Source organism: Balaenoptera physalus (assembly GCF_965194825.1).
Source record: "Balaenoptera physalus genome assembly, chromosome: X".
NCBI lineage: Eukaryota > Metazoa > Chordata > Mammalia > Artiodactyla > Balaenopteridae > Balaenoptera > Balaenoptera physalus.
In genome coordinates this window covers 120,591,883-120,617,984 of record NC_138903.1, presented here as the reverse complement: position 1 = coordinate 120,617,984, position 26,102 = coordinate 120,591,883, and the positions used below count along the sequence as shown (strand labels likewise).

Genomic DNA, 26,102 nt, shown 5'->3' with positions numbered 1-26,102 from the left:
GTGGGCAACACTGCCCATCTCTGTAAATTTGAAATTGGTCAGGTTCAAAAGCCTTCAAAGCCTCGCTCAACTCCGACCTCGGCTTTTGCCTTCCTGGATCTCTTCCCAACGCTCCCCCTGCTCCAGACACTTTTGGAATCAATCCCTCCCCATTGATTTCAAAGCACTTTGTTGAGGCCCTCCATTTTAGATCTTATCACTGCCTGCCTAAGATTCAAGGGTTTCATCTTTCCATAGAGGGCAGGACCCACATCTTCTTCCTTGAACACCATACGTACCCGATACAGGTGTGTCAACTGAAGATGCAATGCTGATGTTTTAGAAATGAGGCTGAGTGTCATATCAAGGAAATAGGAACCTGTGTTACCTCTTAATGCACAAAAGTATACTTCTCAGAATTGGAAAATACTGGGTGTTACACATCACTGTTAAGGGCATGTTTGTCTTACTAGTAAAAGGCTTTCACAGATCATGTTGCACAATTAGGTCTGTCTCTCGAGTGTTGTTTTACCTTAACGGAAATTTTCAAATGCAGAGTGAACAATAGATTCATTGCTTGATCAAGGCAATTAGCCTCCACATAGAGTTTGCTTGCAGGTTATTGCAGGTTAAAAAGGTTTGGTTTGCTGATTGTATTTTTCTGTATTTTTAATCCCGAGCTGTGAGAATCCATTCATACATATCATTTTCTCCTAGTGTCTTCTGCTGGGTGCAGTTACCTGCAGCATATACTGCTCTACGTTGATATCCTGCAGGTCCTTCCAAATCTGTCTTTGCCAGTGCGTTAATGAGAGACAGCTAGTGGATTGGAAAGAACACCAAACTCATGTTCAACAAACCTGGGTTTCAGTCCTACCTCTGACACTCACTGGATGATTGGGGCAAGTGAGGGTAAAATAGAGACAATAGTAGGATCAAAATTTACAGGGCTCTCTTGAGGACTGATTGACCACAGTGCCTGAAACATAGCAAGTGATTAATAATGGTGAAGTATTTTTCTTTTATTATTAGGTCCCATTTGTTTATTTTTGTTTTTATTTTCATTACTCTAGGAGGTGGATCAAAAAAGATCTTGCTGTGATTTATGTCAAAGAGTGTTCTTCCTATGCCTTCCTCTAAGAGTTTTATAGTGTCCAGTCTTACAGTTAGGTCTCTAATCCATTTTGAGCTTATTTTTGTGTATGGTGTTAGGGAGTGTTCTAATTTCATTCTTTTACCTGTAGCTGTCCAGTTTTCCCAGCACCACTTATTGAAGAGACTGTCTTTTCTCCACTGTATATCCTTGCCTCCTTTGTCATAGATTAGTTGACCATAGGTGCGTGGGTTTATCTCTGGGCTTTCTATTCTATTCCATTGATCTATATTTCTGTTTTTGTGCCAGTACCATTGTCTTGATAACTGTAGCTTTGTAGTATAGTCTGAAGTCAAGGAGTCTGATTTCTCCAGCTCCGTTTTTTTCCCTCAAGACTGCTTTGGCTATTCGGGGTCTTTTGTATCTCCATACAAATTTTAAGATTTTTTGTTCTAGTTCCTTAGAAAATGCCATTGGTAATTTGATAGGGATTGCATTGAATCTGTAAATTGCTTTGGGTAGTATAGTCATTTTCACAATATTGATTCTTCCAATCCAAGAGCATGGTATATCTCTCCATCTGTTTGTATCATCTTTAATTTCTTTCATCAGTGTCTTATAGTTTTCTGCATACAGGTCTTTTGTCTCCTTAGGTAGGTTTATTCCTAGGTATTTTATTCTTTCTGTTGTAGTGGTAAATGGGAGTGTTTCCTTAATTTCTCTTTCAGTTTTTTCATCATTAGTGTATAGGAATTCCAGAGATTTCTGTGCATTAATTTTGTATCCTGCAACTTTACCAAATTCATTGATTAGCTCTAGTAGTTTTCTGGTGGCATCTTGAGGATTCTCTATGTATAGTATCATGTCATCTGCAAACAGCAACAGTTTTACTTCCTCTTTTCCAATTTGTATTCCTTTTATTTCTTTTTCTTCTCTGATTGCCATGGCTAGGACTTCCAAAACTATGTTGAATAATAGTGGCAAGAGTGGACATCCTTTTCTTGTTCCTGATCTTAGACGAAATGCTTTCAGCTTTTCACCATTGAGAAGGATGTTTGCTGTGGGTTTGTCATATATGGCCTTTATTATGTTGAGGTAGGTTCCCTCTCTGCCCACTTTCTGGAGAGTTTTTATCATAAATGGGTGTTGAATTTTGTCAAAAGCTTTTTCTGCATCTACTGAGATGATCATATGGTTTTTATTCTTCAATTTGTTAATACAGTGTATCACATTGATTGATTTGCGTATATTGAAGAATCCTTGCATCCCTGGGATAAATCCCACGTGATCGTGGTGTATGACCCTTTTAATGTGCTGTTGGATTCTGTTTGCTAGTATTTTGTTGAGGATTTTTGCATCTATATTCATCAGTGATATTGGTCTGTAATTTTCTTTTTCTGTAGTATCTTTGTCTGGTTTTGGTATCAGGGTGATGGTGGCCTCATAGAATGAGTTTGGGCGTATTCCTTCCTCTGCAATTTTTTGGAAGAGTTTGAGAAGGGTGGGTGTTAGCTCTTCTCTAAATGTTTGATAGAATTCAGCTGTGAAGCCATCTGGTCCTGGACTTTTGTTTGTTGGAAGATTTTTAATCACAGTTTCAATTTCATTACTTGTGATTGGTCTGTTCCTATTTTCTCTTTCTTCCTGGTTCAGTCTTGGAAGGCTATACCGTTCTAAGAATTTGTCCATTTCTTCCAGGTTGTCCATTTTATTGGCATAGAGTTGCTTGTAGTAGTCTCTTAGGATGCTTTGTATTTCTGCCGTGTCTGTTGTAACTTCTCCTTTGTCATTTCTGATTTTATTGATTTGAGTCCTCTCCCTCTTTTTCTTGATGAGTCTGGCTAATGGTTTATCAATTTTGTTTATCTTCTCAAAGAACCAGCTTTTAGTTTTATTGGTCTTTGCTATTGTTTTCTTTGTTTCTATTTCATTTATTTCTACTCTGATCTTTATGATTTCTTTCCTTTTACTAACTTTGGGTTTTGTGTGTTCTTCTTTCTCTAGTTCCTTTAGGTGTAAGGTTAGATTGTTTATTTGAGATTTTTCTTGTTTCTTGAGGTAGGCTTGTATAGCTATAAACTTCCCTCTTAGAACTGCTTTTGTTGCATCCCATAGATTTTGGGTCGTCGTGTTTTCATTATCATTTGTTTCTAGGTATTTTTTGATTTCCTCTTTGACTTCTTCAGCGATCTCTTGGTTATTAAGTTGTGTATTGTTTAGCCTCCATATGTTTGTAGTTTTTTACAGATTTTTTCCTGTAATTGATATTTAGTCTCATAGCGTTGTGATTGGAAAAGATACTTGATACGATTTCAATTTTCTTAAATTTACCAAGGCTTGATCTGTGCCCCAAGATATGATCTATCCTGGAGAATGTTCCATGAGCACTTGAGAAGAAAGTGTATTCTGTTCTTTTTGGATGGAATGTCCTATAAATATCAATTAAGTCCATCTTGTTTAATGTATCATTTAAAGCTTGTGTTTCCTTATTTATTTTCATTGTGAATGATCTGTCCGTTGGTGAAAGTGGGGTGTTAAATTCCCGTACTATGATTGTGTTACTGTTGATTTCCCCTTTTATGCCTTTTAGCATTTGCCTTTTGTGTTGAGGTGCTCCTGTGTTGGGTGCATAAATATTTACAATTGTTATATCTTCTTCTTGGATTGATCCCTTGATCATTATGTGGTGTCCTTCTTTGTGTCTTGTAAATGGTCTTTATTTTAAAGTCTATTTTGTCTGATAGGAGAATTGCTACTCCAGCTTTGTTTTGATTTCCATTTCCATGGACTATCTTTTTCCATCCCCTCACTTTCAGTCTGTATGTGTCCCTAGGTCTGAAGTGGGTGTCTTGTAGACAGCATATATACAGGTCTTGTTTCTGTATCCATTCAGCCAGTCTATGTCTTTTGGTTGGAGCATTTAATCCATTCACATTTAAAGTAATTATCGATATGTATGTTCCTATGTTCTTAATTGTTTTGTGTTTGTTATTGTCAGTCTTTTCCTTCTCTTGTGTTTCCTGCCTAGAGAAGTTCCTGTAGCATTTGTTGTAGAGCCGGTTTGGTGGTGCTGAATTCTCTTAGCTTTTGCTTGTCTGTAAAGCTTTTGGTTTCTCCATTGAATCTGAATGAGATCCTTGCTGGGTAGAGTAATTTTGGCTGTAGGTTCTTCCCTTTCATCACTTTAAATATACTGTGCCACTCCCTTCTGGCTTCTAGAGTTTCTGCTGAGAAATCAGCTGTTTGCCTTATGGGAGTTCCCTTATATGTTATTTGTCATTTTTCCCTTGTTGCTTTCAATAATTTTTCTTTGTCTTTAATTTTTGTCAATTTGATTACTATGTGTCTCGGCGTGTTTCTCCTTGGGTTTATCCTGTATGGGATTCGCTGCGTTTCCTGGACTTGGGTGGCTATTTCCTTTCCCATGTTAGGGAAGTTTTCGACTATAATCTCTTCAAATATTTTCTCTGGTCCTTTCTCTCTCTCTTCTCCTGCTGGGACCCCTATAATGTGAATGTTGTTGCGTTTAATGTTGTCCCAGAGGTCTCTTAGGCTGTCTTCATTTCTTTTCATTCTTTTTTCTTTATTCTGTTCCACAGCAGTGAATTCTACCATTCTGTCTTCCAGGTCACTTATCTGTTTTTCTGCCTCACTTATTCTGCTATTGATTCCTTCTAGTGTATTTTTCATTTCAGTTATTGTATTGTTCATCACTGTGTGTTTGTTATTTAATTCTTCTAGGTGTTTGTTCTTTAATTCTTCTAGGTCTTTGTTAAACATTTCTTGTATCTTCTCGATCTTTGCCTCCATTCTTTTTCCGAGGTCCTGGATCATCTTCACTATCATTATTCTGAATTCTTTTTCTGGAAGGTTGCCTATCTCTACTTCATTTAGTTGTTTTTCTGGAGTTTTATCTTGTTCCTTAATCTGGTACATAGCCCTCTGCCTTTTCATCTTTTCTATCTTTCTGTGAATGTGGTTTTTGTTCCACAGGCTGCAGGATTGTAGTTCTTCTTGCTTCTGCTGTCTGCCCTCTAGAATAATGGTGAAGTTTTTTTATCACTGTTAATGATGATGAAGATGCAGCTCTGGGTGAGTCTTTTAACTTATCAGGCCACCCTTAATCCAATCCAGCCATTGCCGTATATAAATGGTCCTTCAGAGTCCTCATCAGGTTTTAGCCCCTGTCCCAAGCTACGTATTGGGACCCATTTTACATGATGCTTCCAGACTGGTACCTGAGTATCACATATTCTGTGCCTGGCACTTAATAAATGTTAGTTGTTCTTATTGTTGTTAAAATTGACTTTAAGGCAGCATTTCCAAATATGTTACCCGAATGAAATGCTCCCCTAGGAAAGGTCGCAAGAGTAAAACTGTTTGAGAAACAGCTGTTTGCCATCTCCCTGCCCTGGAGATTTGCACTACACATTAGAATATTAAAGACTCTGAAGAGTCCTATATCATTCTTCTTTTATGCATATGAAATTGTTTTTGCACTTACAAAGAACCTCCCCATAGTACAAGCTCTTCTATTCTTGCTGTCTTCATGTTTATATCAGCGACTTGTATCACTCTCCTACTCTCTTTCCACATCAGGAAAGACCTTCAATAGACAGGGGCTATGAAGTTGCAGTCACTGCGATCAGGCCACCAGGACCATACGACATGCTGATCTGTTCCTTAGAAGTTTCCGGGTGGTTGGTATTCAATGCCATTTTCTAGTTCATGTACAAGTTCTTACAGAATCACGACATGCTCTGGGAGTTAGGGTTAGACTTTTCCTTTGATACCAGCTGAATATTAAAATGTAGCCAACGATCAGGAGTGTAATCTTATATAGAGTAGGCTGTGGTGCCATATATACACCACCCATGCTACAGTTCTGTGTGTCACAAGCTTTGTGGCTTGCAGTTTAGTTTACTGTGTGTTAATATACCAGTGTACCAGCTTAGGGCCATAATGCCCATCTTGGGATAAAAGTTGCTTAAGGTATATAGCTGTGGAGCTAGGGTCTCTTGGGTCATAAGTAAATCCCACTTCAAATATTATTATTTGAGCATTTGAATTTGTAAAAGATGTAAAATGGGAGTAATCATTTATTTTATTAATGGATCCACTGCAAGGTTGCTTTGTAAGGCCTTTTGAAAGTATTTTTAAATAAGCATTGATTTATACACAACTTTCTAACATCAAACCATTTTATTAGATAAAGTGAGGGACAGCTGCCTTGGGCTATGTGGTTTGGTTCCTATGCGTCACAGCGTCCTTTGGATCTGATTCTTTTTTTGTTTCTGCATAGTCGGGCAGATCATGAAGAGGCTTTCATGACTAGAATATTCTGTGAAATATTACTATTCAGGTCTTTGCTTTTACCACTTGAGAAATTTGTACTTTAGACCTGTGTTTTTATGTTCTATATGCTGTGGAAAGGCACCGTTCTTTCGTTTTATTTTGGATGGATTTTGTTTGAACACTATAAATGACTTGCTGGGAAGTAGTTATTTAAGGGATGTGCCAACTTTTAGACCAGCCAGGTACCAGTAGTACATTTTAGACAACCTTTGTCTAATGGTATTCATTTAGCCTAAAAGAGGTAAGAGGTTTTCAGAAATAGCAAACTCATTTCCGAGAGCACCTAATGCTTTGGGCAAATCATCCTGAAAAAGGTCCTATCGGAAAAGGCACAGCCAAATATTTAAGAAAGGACAGGTGGCTAGAAAGGATCGTTATAAATCAGATAGCTGAACTGATGGGGACTGAAAGGATGTATTGCTGTTCAACCAGCAAAAGTGTTTCGTTAGGTGCTACTTCCATAACTGCCCTTACCCACAGTATGAGAACCACCATTGTGGGTCAGATTTTCTAGAAGCCCTCCCAGGTCGGCCCAGTGTAGCCAAACTCTTTCTTCATTTCCTGAAGAGTTAGAAACTCCCTGTTTAAGAAGCCAAGCAATTAATAATCCTGATGTGAGTTTGGCTGCCATCACGGAACCAAGTATACTGCAGAGCTTTGGACGCTACTGGTAGGAAACCTTGAGTTCAATTTTTGTCAGACTGCCTCTGAAAAATGTCATCTTATCTTCATAAGCTCAGAGTGAGCCTACCCAACAATAATATCAATTGCCTACATTTTTAGTGTATCCCATATGCCAATTACTGTGCTTTACATCCGTGATTTCATTTAATTCTCATTTTGCAGATGAGAAAACTGGTGCTTAGAAAGGTAACTTTCCTAAGGTCACAGGAAAGTAGAAGAACAGGGGCTCAAACTTGGGCAGAGTCCAGTGGTCAAGTTCTTAACCATAGCAGTCCATTTTTGAAAGGGTTTTCATGCCTATGATGGGGCCTGGAAAGACAAAGGATAAGTTCCTTTTCCCTCTGGAACAAAAGCAAGAGGAAGCACTGAATTATTTTTTATGTAGCTGCACATTATGCAGCACCTCTCTGTGCCAGGTGCCATGCTAAAGCTTTACATGCATTATCTTTATAATCTCCCCAACAATATTGTAAGCTTGATCTTATTATTTGCCCCTAATTTTGAGATGAGAAAATGGAGACTTGGAGCATGAATTTGAATTTACGTGCCCAAGGTCAACTAGCTAGTAAATTGTGGAGCTGGGATTTGAACACATATCTGACTCCAAAGAACATGTTCCATAACTGCTCTGTATATATTGCCCTAATGAGCAACTCCTAAGACCATCAAAACAGTCATTTTGACCACCACATTTATCACTCACAACCGAGATCCTGCGGTGATGGGTAGGAGAAGGGGAAATGAGTTAAATGACAGGCCAGCCTTCCCATGGTCTTTTTCAGTGGGCCAAGAATCATCCTCTTCAAAGGAAGGCTTTGCTCAACTCCTTGGGCTAGTGTCCTCTCTGCATAAGAAGTGGATTGGCAGCTGCCTGTGTGGTGGAGGAAATGCACAAAAGGACAAAATGAGCACAAATATCGTTCTTAAGTACAAATCGAGTAGGGTGTATAATTCCCTTGCAATAAGTTGTAATAGTCTGCTTACCGAAGCAGAATGACAACATTCCTTTTCCTTTGGGGTTGTGCAGCCACAGGATAAGTGAAGGAAGGGATGAGTTAGACGTTTTTTTAACATGGAAAATCCTAACCACTTCTGATTCTTTCTCTTTGAAGGCCACATGTTATCATATTTCGGGCTCTTTGATTATGCTTAGACAGAATATAGGCAGAATTCCATGAAACTTGGTCTGTATCTATGGCCAAGATGTTTGACACAGATCTACTTTTAAGATGTACTTTTTATCACTAAGAATAAGAAGTTGTTTTTGTGATGCATCCTCAGTTATCTCTTAACTTTTGGCCTTCATAAGGTCAGTTTTTACAAAAAGTATCATCATGGGTCATGTCCTAATTTTTCTGATTATTTATACTCTGGGACATGGTAAGAGAAGAATTTCACCTTTTGATTCTTTACACTGAAAAATGAGTAGATAAAGTGCATCCGGGATAGGCAGCCTTGCACTGAAGTCATCAGGTCAGTTATGTAGCCTATTGTCTCCTGCTTTCTTCTCCGACAGCAGATGTCCTAAACCCATGCCACGTGCCTCAAGCCTCTGTACCATCTGAAGCGTACTATATCATCCTCCAGAGAAACACACACACACACACCCCCGAGATTATAGGAATTGGCTCATGTGATATGAAAGCCAAGAAGATCCACAATCTGCCATCTAGAAGCTGGAGAACCAGGCAAGCTGATGGTGTAATTCAGTCCAAGTTTGAAGGCCTAAGAACCAGGGGAACCAATGGTAGAAGTCACAATCTGAGTCCAAAGGCCCCAAAATCAGTGTGCATGGGGGAAGGGTCAATGCTATAAGTCCTCGTCAGAGCTGGAAGGCCCGAGAATCACGCGCCAGTGTAGGAGGGCCGGAGAAGACCGATGTCCCAGCCCTCGCTGAGAGCAAATTCACCTTTCCTTGGCCTGTTTGCTCTATTCAGGCCCTCGATGGATTGGATGATGCCCAAGGACACTGGGGAGAGCAATCTGCCTTACTCAGTCTATGGATTCAAATGCTAATCTCTTCCAGAAACACTCTCACAGACACACTTAGAAATAAGGTTTTACCAGCAATCTGAGAGTCCCTTAGCCCAGTCAAGTTGACACATAAAATTAACCATCTCACCTACTTAGCAGAGGAACTCCCAACACTGCAGAAAAAAGTCCAGGTGAACCCCCCTAGCTTCCCTCCTCTGCACCTTCAAACTTGTAGTCATTTGCAGTCACCCTCTGTCCCATTCTTCTCCTCACAGAAAACATCTCTTTTCTTGCCCAAAGTTTGTCCTTTCTACATGTGCTTTGGATCACATTCTTCCTGTCCCTTCCATGACCTTGATATCAATTAGTATTTCTCTTTCGCTTATATTTCTTGCTTCCCACTGGCTGGGCTGGCCTTTGGAATGTAAATATTCTCAGGTAGAGGAGCTCCTGAGACTGGTGCCTTTTGCTGCCAATTGGCATGGGTAGAGATCACAGGAAAATGAGTTACCGGTTCACTCCCATGCTTCAATCCCCTGCATAAAAATAAATTCATCAGTGACATTATCTGATCTCTATGAACATAATATGGTTCTCTGGAAACAGTGTGTATCACTGAACAATGTGTGTCACCAAACCTAGAACCTAGTGCTCAAAAATGGTGACATTTGTGGTCATGGTATTATTTATAGTACTTATAGTCGTAGTGGGAATAATTATACGGGGAATTGAACCAAAATACCTTCAAGGTGCCCTTTACTTGTCCAAGTACAAGTTTAGATTCTGTAATCTCCTGTCCCATCCTTTGTCACAGTGTTTAATATGTTTCAACTGTATCCAAACTCTCCCAATTTAATTTCCTCTCAAAGCCCCCCTTGTTCCAGGCTTACAGGCCCACTTGTCATTCCCCAGTCATGCTGTGGACTTTCATCCTCATGATTCTGTTCATGATGTTACTTCTGCTTCCCCTGCCTTTTCCCCTTCTCCCCGAGTGAGTCCTAGAATGGTGCACCTTGATCAGTGTTGGTTTCGTCATCCTCACACCGTGTATTGTTGCACATGGTATGTTCATTGTTGACCTGCTTTTCCGTCCTGCTCCACTTGGAACTCCTGGGGGACTAGGGCGAGTTAAGCTTGGTATCTCCAGTGCCTGAGTACTCAGTACAAGCCTGATGATTGTGGTAATGGACAACTACTATGGCCTCATGACACTGCCCACCAGTTGAGGAACTGCTTGGCCACTTTAACAAAATTATTTTTATCATGTTATTGGAGATACTTCTTTTTGTACTTTTAAAGCTATTAAATAGCAGTGCTACTTTGTTAGGCATTCTAAAGATGGGAAATTAGTACAATATTTGGTTCCGTGCTTTCTGTTCCCATTGATGCTAAAAAATGGAAACTTTTAGCTTCTTGATTTTAAGGGGGAGGTAGCCTCTTAAAAATAATTGGCTCCTGTAAGCAGAATCCCTTCTCAGCCACTCTTCTCTCTCCTCCCTGAGGGCATGAATGATTTTAGTGATTTCTCATCAGTTTGAAAGACAAAGCTGCCACTTAGCGAAGTCAGTAATTATCATCAGCTTACTCCTTCTTTTAAGATGCAGAGCAAGCCTTCAGCATTCAGCAAGAGTTTCAGACAAGAAGAGAATCCGATTGGCTGAGTGTCAGTCCCCTTGGCAGGGTCAGGGGTTTGATGCTGGTAGGCAAGAAATTGATTGAGGAGGGAGGAAGCAGGCAGGGCTCCCATAGCCTGGGGACTGGATTGTTGCTGGATGTCTTTTGAGGTTGGCAATCTTGTGACAGCTGATAGTTTGTTTGCCTCTTAGGCATTGCCTATGGATATCCTAAAGACCTTTGCTTTTCCTTTCTTCCGAAAGTGGATTTTCTAGTTAGTTCTTTACTTACTGGCAACCTCAGGTTTAGAAGTGACCTAAAAGGTCAACTTATCCAAATACATCTGTCCTCTTTGATCTTTGCTTGAATCGTTTCCGTACTGTCTACATGTGGTTTGGATCTCCAGCTTAGCCATTGACCAGTTTTGTTCTTGTTGTTTGTTTTTTATTTGGTTGTTTTTGTTTTTTACCTTGGGCATAGTATTTATCCTTTCTGAGCCTTAGTTTCCACATATATAAAATGATCATAATATTAGTACCTACCTACTGGGATTATTGTGAGTCTTCAACAGAAGAGGACAAAGGGAAAGTTGACTTTTATCATTATTAATTGATTTTCCTTTTCTGTCCCATCACCACCCCTGCCATGGAACCCTGCAGAACAAGCTCAATTGCCTTCAGATATGTGAAAACATTTATTAATGTCCTCAAGAGTCTCAATGAAGAAGTTTCATCTTGTGACCATTACTTTCCTTTGGTCACTCTCTTTTAAGAATTTGAATGCCCGTATTCAGTCAGGAGCAAACAGGGTAAAAGATATTATACATTGTTATTAGTTGTCTGAAAATTCTCATGTATAAGTAAATTTACCTAGTGAGCAATCTGACAGACTAAAGCCTGGTTTGAAAACAGTCATCTGAACATTTTAAGCAACTCACTTTAATTTCAGAGCCTGCTTTGATTTCATGTTGCAAAAGAAAAATTATCTCAGAGAAAATATACTTTCTCTTAGAGGGCTAAAATAGCATTTTAAAAAAAATTCTTTGGTTCGGTGTACCAAATCTCTGATTTTTTATCCTCTTTTTTTCACATTCTCACTTTCTTTTTCTTTTTTTTTTTAATTGGGGTATAGCTATTTTACAATGTTGTGTTAGTTTCTACTGTAAAGCGAAGTGGAGTAGAGTTCCCTGTGCTATACAGCAGGTTCTCATTAGTTATCTATTTTATACGTCTTAGTGCATATATGTCAATCCCAGTCTCCCAATTCACCCCCCCCCTTTCCCCCCTTGGTGTCCATACGTTTGTTCTCTACATCTGTGTCTCTATTTCTGCCTTGCAAACTGGTTCATGTGTACCATTTTTCTAGGTTCCACATTCTCACTTTCTTAATTCAACTAGAATGCTTGCTTTTAAAACAAGGTCTCGGGAATTCCCTGGTGGTGCAGAGGTTAAGAATCTGCCTGCCAATGCAGGGGACACGGGTTCGAGCCCTGGTCCGGGAAGATCCCACATACTGCTGAGCAACTAAGCCCGTGTGCCACAACTACTGGGCCTTTGCCCTAGAGCCCGCGAGCCACAACTACTGAGCCCATGTGCCACAACTACTGAAGCCCGCGCGCCTAGAGCCCATGCTGCGCAACAGGAGAGGCCACCGCAATGAGAAGGCTGCGCACTGCAACGTAGAGTAGCCCCACTCTCCACAACTAGAGAAAGCCCGCACGCAGCAACGAAGACCCAACGCAGCCATAAATAAATAAATAAATAAATAAATAAATAAATAAATTTATGTATAAAAAAAAAGAGGTCTCTCAATTATTATTGACATTTTGAGCCAGATAAGTTCGTTGTGGGGAATTGTCCTTTGCATTGTAGGATGTTTAGCAGCATCCCTGGTCTCTTACCCTTGACATACAAGTAGCAGACCATCCCTTTCCCCAAGCTGTGACAGCCAAAAATTCTGTAGAACTGCCAGATGTGCCCCTGATGTGGGGAGTGGCAGTGGGGGCAAAAACACTCCCATTTAAAACCACTGATTGAAAACAGTTTTCCATTTTGAACACAGCTATGGTCATTCATTTACGTGTTGTCTATTGCTGTGTTCATGCTCCAGCGGTAGTGTTTATTCAGCTCTTTATTTTTTTTGTAGTTTATTGCAACTATTCGTTGCAGTAGAGACTGAATGACCCACAAAGGCTAAAATATTTATTATCTGGCCTTTTACGGAAAAGTTTACCTACCTCTCTGTCCTAGAGGCTGGGGGTTCTGTTTTACCCATCTTCAGTGCCCTAGGACAGTGCCAGGCACATGGCAATAAATGTTTGTGGAATTTACTTCTCAGTAAATGTTTGTGGGATTGAACAGTAGCTGAATTGAATGAAATTGGATTGATGAATTGAATGAAAGTTGATGTTTTTGTCTGTAATTGAGAAGATTTTTGAGGATAGAAAATGCTTTTTGCTACCTCTTTAGAATTCTTTATGATATCTACCATATTGCCACTTTATAACTGTTTGCTTGAATAAAGCAATTTTTGTTTTACCTCCTTCATTCTTTTTTTGCAAAATACGATGTACCACCTACCATTCGTACTTTAATTTCTGTTTGATTTGACCTGCTTCACAGGAACACAAATTGATTAAATCCTTAGAAGGTGAGCGACTCCTGCACAGGGAAGTGGCAGAAGGTGTGAATTCAAGTCTTGGCTTGATCTTTGGCTTAGTTGGCTACTTCTGATAAGACACTTGACCTGACTTGTTAGTGTTCTTTTCTGAGTCTTTAGTGCAAATAACATTATCCCACCTTCAAGTTATTACTTGAAGTGTGTGTGAATACAATATGCATTTTGTAATGAGTATTCTTAACATAACATAGATTTTCCTAAAATAAAAGAAGCTATTTTTCCTCCACAGAGAATCGAGAACTAAGCAGTGTATGCACCCACTTTACATATTAGTTAGTTTGTTTTTTTGAAACTCCATTATTAAAAGTTTCCTGTTTGGGGGAAGAAATTGTTGGCCATCAATAATACCATCATAATTCTGTACTAATATGAAAAGACAACTTATCTGTCATTTCTCATGTTGCATTATAAAACTAGAATTCTGAAAGCAAGCATTGAAGATGGTTTCCACATTTGAGCCACACCTCTATGAATGAAGAACTTGAAGGTGAGAGATTAGGCATCTTGTAGAAAGGTCTGGAGGCTTTATGATATGAGCAAAAGATGGAGGGGCTGTCTTTGGGAAGCTCCATTTCTAGGAGGACTTTCCACCTGATAGTGGCTAGAAGCATTCATGATCCACACCCACACCCAGTCTTATAGTTGCAATTTCTAGCTTGCTTTTTTCTCAGAATTCTTAGGGTGATGAGGGATTTCACTTACTGAGCACAACTGTATACTGTCGACGAAAAATTAATCACTTGATCTAAGAAAGAAATGGAAAATTTTCTTCGAGCCAAATTTGAGGATTATAACCCGGGAAGAGTATCTCAGAAAGCTCTGAGAACTGTTCCGCAGGTTAGAAATCAAGGCACAGTCATATAAGTTTTTTAGAGAAGGGGGCTGTACATCAAATGACATATTATTGACAGTTTACGTAATCCAGATCTAAGCACCGTAGTGGTGGGTCATGTGATCCCTTATGAGATCAAGAAGGAATGTTATCTTTCAGGAGTTGTCTTGTTGATGCTGAGAGAACGTTGCTCTTTATGGTTGAGCAGGTCTTCCTCTAAATTGGGGAGGTTTGGTCGATGTATAATGCAGATACACAATGCACAGTAGGGGGAGAGAGGAGCCCAAAGGGCAGAGAAGAATTTTTATGTTTAAATTTTTCTTGTCTTGCCATAAAATATGAATTTTATTTCACAGTACCATCTATATATCTTATTTATATAACTCATTTCTTATCCTCACAGTAACCCAGTGAGGTAGGTACTTTTATCTTCAATTTACAGATAAGGGTACTGAACCTGTAAAAGACTAAATGCCCTGCGCCCAGGTCACATAACAAGTAAGTGGCAGATCTGGGATTTGAACCCAAGTCTCAGGAGCCCCTGGTCTTAACCACTGTAGAGGCTGTAATATCTTCTGAGGTGAAAGATATTAGGCTTTTGGAAAAAAAGGTGCCTAAACTATGCTTTGAATTATTCTGCCTTTTTCATCTAGAGGATGAATCCTAGAACTCGAAGGGGCTCGAGAAGTCACCTGATTTAACCCAAAGAGGTTCAACAAGTTGCCCACATGGCCTCATCTGAGTTCGTGGTTAATATACTACTCGAGGGCTTCCCTGGTGGCGCGGTGGTTGAGAGTCTGCCTGCCAATGCAGGGGACACAGGTTCGAGCCCTGGTCTGGGAAGATCCCACATGCCGCGGAGCAACTAGGCCCGTGAGCCACAACTACTGAGCCTGAGCGTCTGGAGCCTCTGCTCCGCAACAAGAGAGGCCGCGATAGTGAGAGGCCCGCGCACTGTGATGAAGAGTGGCCCCCACTCGCCGCAACTGGAGAAAGCCCTCACACAGAAACGAAGACCCAACACAGCCAAAAATAAACATAATAAATAAAAATAAAAAAAATATATATATACTACTCGAGTCTCCTGACTCTTAGTCCAGTGCTCTCCATCCTGCATCTCAATGGACATTCCTGGTTGGACGTAAACAAGCATACACCCACTTTATTTTATTTTAAGGTTCATTTTAAGAAAAGTATTTCTGCTGAAAGAAAAAAAAAAAACCAGTACTCCGAAAGTACACCAAAGATGATTGCTTTTTACCAAATCTGCAGGGAATCCAGCCAGTGATGCCAGCACACACGAAATTGCCTCTTTAAGAGTTCTGCTGCTGATAGTCTGGGCTACTGTGAGCAGCTCTCTAGATCTCCCTGAGCCTGAACTGCTTATCTGTAAAATGAGGAACCTGGGCTAGGTGAAATCTAAGGTCTTTTCTGGCCTAGTTTATGATTTTAGGAGTATGATTAGGAGGTTCCAGGACCAATTCAAGGAGACAGATTTTGGTTCCATAGAAGAAATTGTTTCAACTGGGTATGGCCTTCCTAAAATGAATTGGGATACCCTAAGACATGGGGAATTCCCATTTTTAAGTAGAAATGGACAGTGATTTGGTAGAAATGTTGTGGACGTTATTCAGACATTATGTGAATAATTGGATTACAGTTATGATTGAGGTTATTTCTGTGCTTCACACTCTGGGAGAAATGAGGTGTACTGAAATTTCCAGGCGTAACCAGACAATCTGACCCTGTGGTCAATCATGTACTCATTCAACAACTGGTTACCTTTGAGGTTTCCATGTACTGTACTAGAACTGGGGATGTCACGATTTAGGACCTGGCCTCTGTCTTAAATGTCAGAGACCGGGGTCAGCAAATGAGTGCCCTCAGATTGATTCCCACCCATCATCTCTTTTTTTTTTAATAAATTTATTTATTCATTCATTTATTTAATTTTTGGCTGCATTGGGTCTTCGCTGCTGCACGCGGGCTTTCTCTAGTTGCAGTGAACAGGGGCTACTCTTTGTTGTGGGGCACAGGTTTCTCATTGTGGTGGCTTCTCTTGTTGCAGAGCACAGGCTCTAGGCACGCGGGCTTCAGTAGTTGTGGCACATGGGCTTCAGTAGTTGTGGCTCGCGGGCTCTAGAACGCAGGCTCAGTAGTTGTGGCGCACGGGCTTAGTTGCTCCGCGGCATGTGGGATCTTCCCGGACCAGGGCTCGAACCCGTGTCCCCTGCATTGGCAGGCGGATTCTTAACCACTGCGCCACCAGGGAAGCCCCCATCATCTCTTTTTGTAAATAAAATTTTCTTGGACCACAACCACTCCCCTTCATTTTCGTGTTGTCTGTGGCTACTTTTGCACTACTACAGCCGAACTGAGTAGTTGCAACAGAGGCCATATAGCCCACAAAACCTAAGATACTTACTATTTGATTCTTTATAGCAGAAGTTTGCCAATGCTTCTTGTAGGCAAACATGTACATCTTTAATTTCAATCCAGTGGCCTAGGTACAAAACTGGAGGAGGCACAAAGGCAGCACATATAATTACATCTTCTTGAAGAAGGATCGATCAGAAAATTTTCAGAGGAATTACACCATATAATCATGCCGTCTTTGAGTGGGAAGCGACCTTAGCGGTTCTAACTGTCCGCATTTCCCATCCATTCTTTTACGTATTTCCTCTACAGCATCCCTGATACACTGACATTTCTTTAAGAAGGAAAGCATACATGCTCCCTACAGAGAAGTGGCAAAATTTTATAAAATTTAGCCTGCCAGTGTATGCAGAAGAAGCGAGAGAAATCCATAGGTGGCCTATGCATTCTAAAGGGTATTATGAACCACTTGTCTTCAGGTTGCTGTTTGATTTTCAAATGAAGCAAATTCAGGCTCTTTTTGGGCCCTTGCTGATGGCACTGAACTGTAGGAAACCTGAGGGAGTAAGGGCTTGCAGACTGTCCTCCTTCCCATACAGAAGGATGAAAACCTAGCATTTGCAGGCATTCTTTAACCGCCCTGGCAGTATGCTTAAGTCCTGGTAAGCAGGACTCAAAGGTCCTCGATAAGTAGCTTTAGAGAGACATGGAAGAACAAGCAGGACGACCTCCATCACTTTTACCGTGATATGAGACAGGACCTCCCGGAGTGCTCTCTGCACAGTAGGAATTCTCAAGATAAATGGTGTTGACTGATTGACTGACTTCTTACAGAATTTATTGTCAGTCTGGGGAGGACTACAACAGTGTGATTACTGATTTGTTAAATATTCTGTTCACTTATACATTTAAAGCCTTGATTCTCTATTTTTAAAATGCAATGTGAGATGGATACTATGAGAAGGGAGGGCTGAAAATTCTTCTGATAAATTCATGAAGGTCTCCTCAGAGGAAAAAAATCCTTTTTTTTCCCTTTTATTTTGACGTGATTTTTGACTTCCAGAAAAATCACAATAACAGTATTCTGTAGTATACCATGTTTTCCTATATTTTCACCGTTATAATGCTGCAATAAATAATGTTATGCTTATGTATTTTCATATTGTTGAAGCTAGATGTTCAGGGTAAATCCTGATAAATGGGATTGCTGAGTCAATAAGTAAGTACATATATAATTCAGTTGAATATTGCCAAATTCCCTTCCTTGAAAATATCCTTGACAGTCTGGAAAGACCAGCCCAAACTTAACAAGAGAGAAAATTCTACACTGAGGTTCAAAAGTAGAAAAACTGCTTTGGGTGCAGTGCTTTTGATATCTGGAGGAGGTATCTAGATTGACCCATAACTTAACTGGATCCGATAGTTTCTGTTTAGCAGCTGTTAAAATAACATAGTCATCTAAGCTTCATTAGAACAAATGTGGTGACCAGATCAAGGCAAGCTGTGCACTTCTTGGTTGGACCAATGTGTAGGTAGCCCTCTATTTATGAAGAAGAATCTTAAATTAAGGGAGATGTGGACAAACTGGAGAGAATCCAGAGGAGAGCAGTCAAGATGTCAAGAAAGCATCTCCTGTTAGAAATAGTTGAAAGAACTGGGGATACCGGAGATAAAGAAGAGAAAACTCGGAGCTCTTACATGTCTTTTGATAAATGGATGTCAGGAGCTCAGACCTGCTCTAGAGACCAGAACAAGAAACAAAAGGAAAGTGAAACAAAGGGGCAGCTACTGGTTGCATTGGATTTCCTAATAAAGTTTCAGTTGACCAAAGCGTTTGTCGGGGAGAGGGAAAGGGAAGAGAAAGGGGGTAGGGAGAGAGAGAATGAGAATGAAAGAATGGACCACGATGGCGCAACAAACAGCAGAAGCAGAGAGCTTAGTTAGGAGGATGTGGGCACAGTACAGGCAGGAGATGATGGTGGTTTGGTCTAGACTCGAGAGTAATCGTGGAGATGATGAAAGTAGTTGGATTTGGAATAGATTTTATAGGTAGAATTAGTGAGATTTATTGATGGATTGGATGTAGGAGTTGATGGAGCGATAAGAATGAAGGATGAATTTTAGGCTTGGGGGCTGAACAATTGGGTGGATGGAGGTGCCATTTACGGAGGTAGGGAATACTGGGGAAAAATCAGGATTGAGTAGTCATGGGATTGGAAATCTCGTGTCTTCCTATGATCATGTCGGTTTTGAGATGTCCACTAAACATCGAAGTAAAGATATGCCATTGGCTTTATGAATGTGGCAATAAAGAGACAAATCAATACTGAAGCTATTGATTGTTCACAGCTCCCACCTAGGTGGCTGATTTCTAGAAGTTGGGCCTAGAGCTAAGTGGTTCATTACTATGTACTATTATATGGTGTCTAGCCTGAGAGATGTGGTAGAAATGGTCAGTGCAAATGAACGCCTGAGAAGCGAGAGATCCGATCGTTGAAGACTGCAGTAGAAGAAGGCTTCCTGCAGGAGGTGGCATTTGTTCTGGGCCCTAAAGGCTATGACCAGGGAGAGAGGAATGCTGTAAGCATTCAAAGCTCTGCTAAAATATAGTGTGGCCTTAGTTCTTTGTGAGGGTGTGCTTTGATATGGCTTGATTTGATGACTTTGACATCTCCTCAGAGTGCCCTGGGTGCTGCGTTCCATTTGGCTTTGGGGTGGAAATGCCCCAATTTTGCCAAAGTGTTTGCTCCTGGTTCAAGGATGTGGACAGTGGAGTGCAGCAGGGCACATGACTTTCAGAGACTCTCAGCTGTCTGTCCCCTGTGTGGTGTGTCTCTAGCGCCAGAGATAACCATTTCCTCCTGAGGTTACAGCCTCTGCTTGGACCAGGATGCAGAGTAGTTTCTTTGGTGTAGTATCAACTCAGTTTCTCAGGTGGAGAAGCTTTGGAAAGAAATACAGATGTGCCAGTGGGAAAGCATATGGGGAGAAAAGCACTTTCTACACTTGGAAGTGTTGACAGGAGCTGCACCAGTGCACTCTGAATGTTTCTGCTAAGGCAGCTGCCACCAATGGCTGTGCTATTCCAGGAGGCTGCCATAATCTGATCGTAGCTCATGCTTATTTCACCTTGTGATGTATTCTTTCAAGTCAATCTTTTGTTGTCCAGCTCCAAATTCATGCCTCCCATCCTCACCCTGCGTTAGAACTCGGCTTCCCTTCTCTACCCTTGCTGAAGACATGTCCTAGGGCACTAGTTTTCAAACTCTGCGTTTCAAAACCATAGGGCTTCTGAACTGAGGAATGCTAGGAGAGAGAGGATGAAGTTAGAGGTTAGACATATTCAGGGTGGGACTAAAGGCCACCTCCCCATACATACCAGCTCTGCTGTTAATTGTTTCTTATTCTGAGTTCTGCCAATGGTTTCATTTACATAAAAGTTTGAAATTTGCTGTTCTAAAAGTATAAATAATAGATTCAAACTCCTAATTTGACTAGATTCCTTCATTAAATTGGGAGGTCATTTTCAGAATTGCTTCCTTACTTCTGGTCAACCTAAGGACATGTTAATTTCAGTGATTAGGTAGGTGATATAGCAAGAAAAATATGAGTGGTAAGGGGAGAATAAGTCTTCAACAAGAACAACAATGACTACAGTAAGATGGGCATGGAGAAGTATAGATCCAGTATTCGCCATGGACTGAAATAATTAAGAGTATATTGGAAAACAGTGTTGTTATTTAAGTATCATTTTTTGTTAATCTATTCATTCATTAATATCTGTTTATTGAGTACCCACTATATGCCAAGCACCATGCTTTATCTTGGAGCCACAAAGATGGACAGAGTTCATAGACTTTTTCATTCTGGTCATCAGCCACACCAGATTTTTAATAGCGCCCCTACTTCCCCCTTGCCCTGTAGAATTAACAGTGCTTAGGTCCTAACACTTGCAGAATTCAACTGGCCCTACACATTTTGGAATCATGAAATTTTAATTTGTTTTTCCATTCTAGCCGCTTAGCACAGGACTAATTAAACTGTAGGCCCTAACAGACTCCTTCACCCCTACCCTCCTCCTTTAGATTGCTGGATCACAAATCCAGTCAAAATACAATCCAGCCATTCAATTTAACAAGAGCTTCAGACATTTTAATATTTAGATTTCTTCCTCAGTGTATGTGGGTGCTTATGTTTATCACATATTTTATGCCATTATATCAATTCACTTTATTTCATGTGGAATGTATCAAGTATCTGAAAATATAGCAAGGAATTTTGAAAGATTTTCGGGACAAGAAACAGAGAGGTTTCCTGAGACACCAGTATCTGAAAATAACTTGGCATCTGCTATTACCTTGTATATTTATTTCCTCAGAGTCACCATAGATGGCTTTTGTTATCCACATCCAACTGTGCTTATTTAAAGTTGAATGTATAGGAGGTTATACACATACTGATTTGTATTTATATAACATAGAGAAACCCACGTCAACTTGACATCTGACATTAATTTTGCACCTACTTGAAACATCTGCCTTTCCATTTAATTGGTATCAACAGGTAATTATTATGAGTCTTCCTTTTTAATCTCAAATGAGTCATGATAACATTAGGTAGTATGAAATAAGATTGTTAACCTTTGCCCTACTATTAAGTTGCTATTTCAATATTTCTTTAAAAGTAATGTGGGGCTCTTTTGTATCCCATAGTCTGAAGTGAACTTATAAGACTTATAAGGGACTTCCCTGGTGGTCCAGTGGTTAAGACTCCGCGCCTCCATTGCAGGGGGCGTGGGTTCAATCCCTGGTTGGGGAACTAAGATTCCGCGTGCCACTCGGTGCGGCCAAAAATTTAAAAATTAAAAAAAAATTTTTTTAAGACTTTTAAGACTGTAGATAATAATTTTCAGAGTTAAAATTATTTGAATGTAGTTTGGTAGGAAAGACAGTCTCAAAAATTGATATTTGTCTCCTTCAAAACTTAACCACAGTATAGCACAAAGCAAGACTGAATTGAACAGTTTCTTCCGATAATCTTATACAACAGAGATTTGAATTGCAAAGAAGCCTTTTAAAAATAAGATGTGTGTATACAGAAAGAACCTAAGTCAAATTGACAAAGCAGAAAAGCCACATGACGCGCATAGGTAGGGTGATATATCGTGTTACTGATTCTCCTTTTAGGAACCAGGAGGAGCTTGATAACGTATGTGGTTTCAAGTGTGTGTGTATATATGTGTGTGTATGTGCATCCCACAGACACATATATGACGCTGGGCTGATTAGCGATGAAGAATTCTCATCAACAGCATCATTGGTCAAGCACTATTGGCTCCAACTAATGATTGTGTCTGCCCACCCTGGGTGCATATAAGTGCATATTGAAAATAAGAGTCTGGGTTTCTGAGTGATGCTTTCAGGCCCACAGTGCATTGCACCAGTCAGGTGCAGGTGACATGTGACAGGGAATGATGGTGGGAGGAGGAGCTGTGACAATGAGCTAGAGGGCATTTTACGAGAAAATGCAATGTCACCTTTGAAGAGTCTGTCTGTGAGCGTGAAGTGAGTGGTACCAAAAAGCAAAGAAAAGGGGTTTGAGAGGATAGATGGGAAGCAGGGTGCTTGCTGTTTAGCTTCAACAGGTTTTCCTTGTTAGGGAGCTGAGGATATTTTAAGTGAATGAAGAAGAAATTTTTAAGTTTTGTGGGAGCAAAGTGTGTCAGGCTTTATAAAGTACCTTAGGTCTAAATGTGGTAACGTAGGCCTCTCTTTGAAAGGGTCACCCAGAGAAACTGACTCCTTTCTGGAACTCAGTCAGAAAGGATGGCACCGACTGCTCCAAAGTAGGCACTATTTTTCAAAGGGTGGATTCTTGCCGTCATTTGCTTCTTAGTCCTAAATCAGACTGGGTGCTACCCCACCATCTGGCATCAAATCAAAAGACTCACTCTGCTGCCCAGAAAGCAACATTGCATTTACGTTTGCTTCCTGGGCAACCCGAGTAGAGATGAATGACACCGAATGGACCCCGATAAATAGGAAGCAGCTCCTACCCTGACTCAGTTTCCAGCCCCCTATCTCCTACCTGCCCTTTCAGCTGTTAGAAGGGATTGTAGCGATTTCTACTCAATTCTCTAGTGCTTGGATCACCTCTGAATCACCTCTCTTGTTTTTCAGCAGTAGCAATTATGCAGCTAAGATAGGTCATGCCTTGACATCCAAATAGAGGAAACTTCAAACCCCAGTGATTTGGATTGGGAAGCTAGAAATGCAAGCAGAAAGACTAATTAGGAGGTTGATACACCACCATAGCAAGAAAGAGATGGTAGGCCTGAACCAAGGCAATTGCATTTAGAGTTGGGCAAATGTAGGAGTAATTTGCTAAAAAGGTCCAGGAGAACTTGGTGTTGTCTTGGATGTATGGCTCAGAGGGAAGAAAAAAATGATGAGCTTGAGGCTTCAAGACTTGGTCCCTTGACAAATGGAGGCGCCTTTCAAAGAAAGACAGCAGAAGGAAGAGTTGATTTAAGATGTTGAGTTCTGTTTCAAAAAGATAAGTCCGAGGTGCAGGCGCAACATCGCATTGCAGAATTGATGCTTTGGAGGGAGACCCAAATTTAAGAATTGTGTGAGGAGTACACAGAGTAGATGAGACCACTAGGGAACACGGGTAGAAAGAGAGGGCAAGGAGTCGAGGATGGCCCCCCCGTGAATACCTGGTTTTAGGGCCGAGGAAGAAAAAGACAGAGAAACTAGGAAAAGAGGACAGGGAGCGGTGGTCAGAAAAGTAAGTAGCAAACCAGGACAGCACAATGTCATGGAAACCAAGGTAAGAGAGCGGTGGCCAATACTGTTAGATTCTTCAAAAGATCAAGGAGAGTGTAAGCTGAGACAAAACCATTGGATTTGGTGGTTATAACTCCAATCTCTCCCTTTATTATAACAAAATTGAATCAAAACCATGGCTACCACGAAGTTCTTAATAATGGTATAACAACCACAATGGATCTTTGACTGAAAGCTTTGGAGAAGTAAAGTGATCCAATTTTACTTTATTTATTCATTCAACAAAACTTTATCGAACTTTTCTACATGCCAGGCATCATGCAAGATGTTCTCTCTCTGTTGCCAATATCAGTTATAATATTAACAGTGCCCTCCCCATGCCTTAGAACTAGGTCTTGATGCAATTATTAATAGCTCCTCATTTCATCTTCAAAAATGTCCTGATTTGGACAATAAATTATATTTATTGCTTATGGTCCCCGTCTTCAGACTTGTCTGGTCTAGTCCGGTTTTATAACTCTTTCTGCTTCTACAAAGTCTTTCTGAACTCGACTGCAATGGGACCCCTATGTGCACCATGTTGTCTATGAAAAGAATCACTCCCCGATTATCTTCACAACATGTTGTATATTCCCAAACATACGTCTTACAACTTGTGTAATGTGTCTTACTATGTAGACTGTGTGTGTTCCTGAGGCTTACCTGCTCAAGACCTGCCATTCATGTGTTATCTGCCAAGAATCCATGACAGCCATTCAATTAGGATGGACCTTGATGATTCAGAGTGGGTTTGTCAGTTACTCACAGAAATAACTCACGGTACAAACTAGCCTAGATTCATTGTGTTTTCGTTTAGGACTGCAGTCATCTTTTCGTATAGTGTGAAGAATAAGTGAGGATGGCAGAACTGACTTGGCTAAACCAAAATTTCTCCAGTGTAGAAATGAGGATTGGAGTATTTTTAGCTGGTTCATAAAGAGTTAAGTGTGTTAGCTACAGGCACTTGAAAATCCAGGCTGTGCTTATTTCTCAGGTTTATAAATAACTTAAACCTATGTAGGACTTAATTAATTTGGCTCCATTCCACCTACAGTTTACCTTCTTGAGGGAATAACTTGACCCTTCTTATACCCTGTGTTTATAGTTATAAAGAGAACTCCCAACAAAACGAAGAAAACCACACTTGGATTGTCTGAGTTTGATTTTTTGTGTACTTCTGTGGAGAAGCTCTAAGATGTCAGGTACAGCACAGAATGTCAGAATACCTCTTCCATTAAGGACAAACACATGCATGGTATTATTCCTGGCTGGAGTTACTTACCATTCTGGTTTTTTCTCCTTTAAATGACTGATCCGCTACAGCAGAATGAACTTGTGACTTGGTAGCAGTGAATTTTCCTTACTCTAGCCTGACCTCTCCTTTCGCTGGCGAATATTTTAAAACAAAATTATTGCCTTTCAGACAATAGGTCTGTTTCTTCACCTCTGAGGCTTCCCATGATTAAATAAGAAGTTACAGGAGTTTTCTCAGTTGTCAGAATCCCAGAATGCAGGAGCACTTAACAGTAAGAATAAAAGAGACCACTTGTCATGCTGACAGATTTCACTGGTAACACCTCTGAAAGGATCTGACAGATTAGACTCCAGGTAAGGCCCAAGAACTGAGCGTAACAGACGAAAATGAATTCAGTCGTTTGATGTCACGATGTAAATGAAGTGTGACTTCATAGAAAGTACTCATTCCTGATGCCATGTCCCTTGCGTCATCCAATCTTCCCAGCCACTGAAGTGACTGCCATCACAAAATATCATGACAGAGTCAAGCCCAGTAACTGTGATGATAGCTTGCATTATATTGTTGATTTCATTGTTTAAAATGTAATCTCAATGAATCATTCATTTCATGAATGTGACTAAAATTTTATCGTAAGTTACAAATAAATAATGGTTGGGAAAAGTCACATACGTCACTCAGGGAATTCTGCTGTAAGATCTGAGAAACAATTAGCAGATAAAAGTGAGAAGCCATCCACTCTTTTTCAGAGCTCTGAAGTCCATTGGATTTCACCATTTTGAGACTTCGGTCCAGGATGGAGAGGAGGCCCCTCTGAGCCATCTTACACTTAGGTTAGAACATTGGCTGTGAGAATAGATCTTGCCTCTTACTCTTGAAGCAGCTCAAGGAAAGGATGGCAGCGACACAGCTGCAGGCCGAGGTCTCATGACTGAAGAGAACACCAACTACTATTTAGTAAGCACTTGTTTTGTGTCAGTGATTCTTCATGTAAACTTGTAATATTTAACTCAATCCTGACATCTCAGTGAGATTGTTCCTGGCATTGTCTCAGTTTTTCAGATAAGGAAACTGAGAAACTGTCTACTTATTGTCAACTCAATGACTCTGGGACCTAGGACAGGGCCAGAAATGAAACCCAAGGTTTTCTGAGCACAGTCTATGCTCATTTCTCCACATCATGCAGCTTTAGGTGAAGTGTAAAGGCAGGACAAATTGTCCTAATTGAAGCCTTGCTGAAGCCTTCATGTTTATAGGTTAGTACATCTTGTATGGGATTGATGCCTAGTTTGTTAGAATCCTTACTTTCATGCCTATCAAGATTTTCATGGCACCTGTATTAGCCCAGGTGTTTCTAATCACAGGGCCTTTGCTAGGCCCTGACCTCCATCCACTTACTCCTTGTACGTTACAGTCTAAGATTGCCCTGCACTC

General features: G+C 40.4%; 1 protein-coding gene and 1 long non-coding RNA gene across 6 annotated transcripts in view; one reads left to right on the top strand and one right to left on the bottom strand.

The window, feature by feature from the left end:
* Positions 1–26,102, bottom strand: part of LOC309652052 — an 877,231-nt gene that overhangs the window by 86,258 nt on the left and 764,871 nt on the right. The gene's annotated exons all lie outside the window — the stretch shown is intronic.
* The window catches only part of FGF13 (fibroblast growth factor 13), a 528,165-nt gene that overhangs the window by 348,023 nt on the left and 154,040 nt on the right, over positions 1–26,102 (top strand). The gene's annotated exons all lie outside the window — the stretch shown is intronic.